Genomic DNA, 6,000 nt, shown 5'->3' with positions numbered 1-6,000 from the left:
TTTAGAATGCATCTCTGGGTTATTTGTGGGGCATAGGAATTCGTTCATTTCCCCCACCCAAAATATAGTCTGGCCCACCACATGGTCTGAGGGATGGTGGACCGGCCCACGGCTGAAAAAGGTTGCTGACCCCTGTATTAGAACCTGAAAACCGCACATCTCTAAGTTCAGGGGTGTGTGGGCTGCAGGCACTCTGCACATGCTCAGGTACACCACAGTGACTCTCCCCCAGACAATGAAAATGGATTCTGGGGCTCAGTCTTGTTTACACACCTCCAGAACTACAACTGAACATGGACACCCAAGACATCTCTATCTATCTATCTATCTATCTATCTATCTATCTATCTATCATCTATCTCTATCATCTAACTATCATCTATCTATCTATCTGTCTATCATCTATCTATCTCTCATCTCTCTCATCTCTCTCTCTCTCTCTCTCATCTACCAGGCAGAGGGCCTTCTCGGTAGTGGCACCCGCCCTATGGAACGCCCTCCCACCAGATGTCAAAGAGAAAAACAACTACCAGACTTTTAGAAGACATCTGAAGACAGCCCTGTTTAGGGAAACCTTTAATGTTTGATGGACTATTGTATTTTAATATTTTGTTGGAAGCCACCCAGAGTGGCTGGGGAAACTCAGCCAGATGGGCGAGGTATAAATAAATTATTATTATTATTATTATTATTATTATTATTATTATTATTATTAATCATTGCCAGGGCTTCTGTACCTTTAGTGCACAGGGGTCTGAAGCCTGTTGTTGGGCTATAATTTCAGATGTTGTTGGGCTACAACTTGCGCCCAGTGCTGGTGCCAAGCTATTTTGCAGCCTCGGCAAGTCTAACTACAAACCCTCCAACATTTCTCCGATGAAAATAGAGACGTCCTAAGGAAAAGCGGGACATTCTGGGATCAAATCAGAAACCAGGGCGGCTTCTGTAAATCCAGGATTGTCCCTGGAAAATAGGGACACTTGGAGGGTCTGTAACTACTTGCACACACTCCCAAAATTGCTAACTTCTACTTTCAAAAACAGATGCCTTGCAGAAACGAGAAAACTCTTCAAAATGTAAAAGTAAAATATTATCAGAAGCATTTTCTCACCACTGCAAGCAAAATAAAACACCTGGGTTGTAGTCATGGCCTCAGGACCATGCCTGCATCTTGAGAAATGTTCCCGCCTTCAAGCACAATCTATATTCAGGCCCGTGGGACGCGGGTGGCGCTGTGGGTTAAACCACAGAGCCTAGGACTTGCTGATCAGAAGGTCGGCGGTTCGAATCCCCGCGACGGGGTGAGCTCCCGTTGCTTGGTCCCTGCACCTGCCAACTTAGCAGTTTGAAAGCACGTCAAAGTGCAAGTAGATAAATAGGTACCGCTCTGGCGGGAAGGTAAACGGCATTTCTGTGCGCTGCTCTGGTTCGCCAGAAGCAGCTTAGTCATGCTTGCCACATGACCCGGAAGCTGTATGCCGGCTCCCTCGGGCAGTAAAGCGAGATGAGCGCCGCAACCCCAGAGTCGTCCACGACTGGACCTAATGGTCAGGGGTCCCTTTACATTTACTATATTCATGCATCTTATTAAACTTGATAATTTGCTTGCACTACATTTGTCTCTATCCAAGTGTATGTGGCATTTCGAATGCTTAAAAACCAATGGACCTGCCCTTAGTTTGCTAAGCCTTAGGCCTCAAGCCATTCTCTTGCAGCATTCTGGGGTCTCGTCGACAATTATGCTACAGTTCTCTTTGTTTCTCAGTTTGCATTTTTGATATTTTAAGACCGTAGTTGCTGCAAGTTGGGCTTTAGCTTCTGTTAAGTCACTTTAAAGTCCTCTTTGTGGAAAAGCAGCTTATGAATGCAAATCTAACATATTAAAGAAAACATTACTGTATAGCATTTAATTTTGAAACCCAAATATCTACTATTAGTTTTTGATGTTCTCTCTCTCTGTCTCTCTGTCTCTCTCTCTCTCTCTGTGTGTGTGTGTATTTGTGTGTGTATTCCCCCAAATTTCATCTGAACTCTATTTAAAAATATAAAGAAGAATTGCTAAAAAGTCAAGGAGAGACTTTAGGGGAGACTGCCTATGACAACACAGGATGAATACCCCTGCTCTTTATCAAATTGTATGGAAACCAATTATTACGAGACAGTAATAGCCAAGAGTTTGGCATTAAACCTCACCCCCCCTCCTCTTCTTCACAGCAACATATCATTGGTGGGTGGACAGATGAATCAGCGCTGCTGACTCAGTGTTTTGATTCCAGCTTTTCTTCTTGCCCTGCACTGAAGGGTATTTCCTGCTTTTTTAAAAAATAATAATAATAATATTAATATTGCTTTTTTAATAGCGAATCTAACAAAGAGAAAGAAAAACAAGAGAGGGTTGGAGTAAGGGGAAAACAATACAGAAAGCAACACTGCTGTGGGGGTTAGGGTGTCAGACTAGGACCTGGGAGATCAGGGTTCGAATCCCCCACTCGACCATGAAACTCACTGGGTGCTGACTTGTTAAGTTGTGGGTGAACATATCAGACGACACAGCGATTCTTCAAACAGCTCTTGTTTATTCACAGGCCCAGAACAGAACTTGGCTGAAGGGTTCAGCCAACCTGCTTATATAGAGCTCAACTACAGAGCAACAGTAATCACTTTCTGTAACTATCCTATCACTGGACGTCACTTTCAATTCCTTATTTGCATATGTGGACCTGAGTGAAAACTATCTACAGTATCCACCTGCTGGCCCAGGGTGAGAACTTCAGTACATAACAGTGACCTTGAGCCAGCCCCTCAGCCGAACCTAGCCTACCTGGTTGTTGTGAGCTGTGCTTTTTTCTGGGGGGACGCAGGGATACGCATACCCCTAAACATTTTGCGGATCTTTTTACTTTTGTCCATTTACTGTATTTATTTTTCCTGATTTGAACTACAAAATGGTGATTTTCTTGAGTCAAAATGAGAGTACAGTGGTACTGTGGGTTACAAACACCTCAGGTTACAAACACTTTGGATTACAACCGAGAAATAGTACCTCAGGTTAAGAACTTTACCTCAGGATGAGAACAGAAATCGTGCCGCGGTGGTGCGGTGGCAGCAGGAGGCCCCATTAGCTAAAGTGGTACCTCAGGTTAAGAATGGTTTCAGGTTAAGAATGGACCTCCAGAACGAATTAAGTTCATAAGCAGAGGTAGCACTGTACCCCTCAACATTCTTAAAGAAAAAAAAGCACTGGTTGTGAGAATGAAATGGGAAGGCAAGAGAATTAGGTAAGACACCTTGAGCTTCTTGGAGGAAAGGTGGGAGACAAATGTGAAGAAGAAGAAGAAGAAGAAGAAGAAGAAGAAGAAGAAGAAGAAGAAGAAGAAGAAGAAGACAGAATAATTGTAAATGCTTCCATTTTTAATGTTTAAATCAGTACAAGATGTCTGAACAGGTGTCCACAGAAGATTGCCATTAACAGGGGAAACGTTCAGATGTAGCAAGGGCAGTGAAGTCTTCAGACTATTGCATTTTAGATGTTCATTCTTCCAGGCTCAAGGGGATGGTAGGAGATGCACAACCCACCTTCGTTGCCCTGCATTAGTTCTCATAGGAGAGCGATATAGTAAAGCTGAAGGACATCTCCATCCCCATTGTTCAGCCCGGACACTGAGGTCCAGCTCTGAGGGCCTTCTGGTGGTTCCCTCACTGCGAGAAGCCAAGTTACAGGGAACCAGGCAGAGGGCCTTCTTGGTAGTGGCACCCGCCCTGTGGAACTCCCTCCTGTCATATGTCAAGGAAATAAACAACTATCTGACTTTCAGAAGACATCTGACGGCAACCCCGTTTAGGGAAGTTGTTTTTTTTATAAATAATTTTTTATTAAGAATTTCAACATAACAAATTAGCAAAAACATATCATCTTCACCCCCCCCCCATTTTCCCCTCCCCCATCCCCCAAAAAACCCCTCCCTCCCGCCCCGCCCCCAGACTTCCCTCAGCTCCTCTCTCCAGTTTAGGGAAGTTTTTCATGTGTGATGTTTTATTGTGTTTTTAGTATTATGCTGGGAGCTGCCCAGATGGGTGGGTATAAATAAATTATTATTATTATTATTATTATTATTATTATTATTATTATTATTATTAAATAATAATTGTACCCAGACACCTGTAAATATCAAGGATTCCGACAAGACACAACCACTTCAGACCGAAAATAATATATGTCTGGCATCATAAGCCTCAATCAGGTATTTTTGACATTAAACCTCCAGCACCTACGTACCTACCTGTATTAAGACGGTGCTTTCCTGGAAAGTCAATATGGGTCAATATTTCCTCTGTAAGGCCCTGCTACAAATAGCGAGCTAGCCCTATGGCAGAGACAGGTATATTACAGGTAACAGCCCCAGGTGGGCGGGTCCCCTTCCACGCAGCACCGTTCTATTCCAGGCCTGGATTAGTGTACCTAAATCCTAACGTAAGGCTATTCTAGGAGCCTTGTGCCCAGGTATTTCCCCTCATGACCTACAAGCTCATGCGGAGGTTGAACACAGTCGGCTGCCACGGAACTGCCCAAGTTTAGCAGCAGGACGCTGTCTGCACACTGCTGCACCGCCAGAGACGTCGTTGCGTGTGAGTGCACAGGATGCAATAGGGGACTCCAGGCAGGGTGCAAAACTTTAAAGGGTGGTTTCTACCCAGCAAGCCTTTGCTTTCATGATGCAGTTTGGGTGGCCTACTTTGCAGAGGACAATCCAGAAGATAGCAGAGAGGTCATATGGTCAAAACCTTCCCTGCTAGTGAAAGATGTACAGACCCTCCAAGTGTCCCTATTTTCCAGGGATGTCTCTGATCTAGAGAAGCCATCCCGGTTTCTGATTTGATCCCGGAATGTCCCACTTTTCCTTAAAGGTAAAGGGACTCCTGATCATTAGGTCCAGTTGCGGACGACTCTGGGGTTGCGGCGCTCATCTCTTTTTACTGGCTGAGGGAGCCGGCGTACAGCTTCCGGGTCATGTGGCCAGCATGACTAAGCCAATTCTGGCGAACCAGAGCAGCGCATGGAAATGCCGTTTACCTTCCCGCCGGAGTGGTACCTATTTATCTACTTGCACTTTGACGTGCTTTCGAGCTGCTAGGTTGGCAGGAGCAGGGACCGAGCAATGGGAGCTCACCCCCGTCGCGGGGATTCGAACTGCCAACCTTCTGATCGGCAAGTCCTAGGCTCTGTGGTTTAACCTACAGCGCCACCCGCGTCCCACTTTTCTTTAGGATGTCCCTATTTTCATTGGAGAAATGTTGGAAGGTATGTTGTTATCTGACCCTCCCCCCCCCGATTGTCTGAAGACAATCCTGTATGGGGAAGGTTGTTTAATATCTTGCACAAGATTTGAAATGTGAAACCAGGAGTTTTAAATAAAATAGACACAATAAAATGACATGTTAAAATTATGTATTAACATTATACAGTGCTACCTCGGGTTAGATATGCTTCAGGTTACAGACGCTTCAGGTTACAGAGTCTGCTAACCCAGAAATAGTACCTCGGGTTAAGAACTTTGCTTCAGGATGAGAACAGAAATTGTGCAGCGGCGCAGTGGCCCCATTAGCTAAAGTGGTGCTCCATGTTAAGAACAGTTTCAGGTTAAGAACAGACCTCCAGAACGAATTAAGTTCTTAACCTGAGGTACCACTGTATTTGAAGCTGCCCAGAGTGGCTGGGGCAACCCAGTAAGATGTGTGTGGTATAAATAGTAAAATTATCATTATGTATTGAGACGTCCCTATTTTCATCAGAGAAATGTTGGCAGGGGGCCTGGGGGGTATGCGTGGTGTATTGTTTGCATATCTATTAAAATGGTTGTGATGGTTTCTAAATTTGCACATGTATATTACTCAGATTCCATGCCCGCCTGTGTCCTCGGTCACATCTGAGCCACTAGGCTCTACTTATGCTCCTAGTCCTCAGTGAGGTGGAAATTGGGAAGGCACCAGCCGTAGCTTTGA

The sequence above is a fragment of the Podarcis filfolensis genome (genome assembly GCF_964270895.1).
Source record: "Podarcis filfolensis genome assembly, chromosome: 13".
NCBI lineage: Eukaryota > Metazoa > Chordata > Lepidosauria > Squamata > Lacertidae > Podarcis > Podarcis filfolensis.
Note: the sequence above shows the minus strand (reverse complement) of the source record.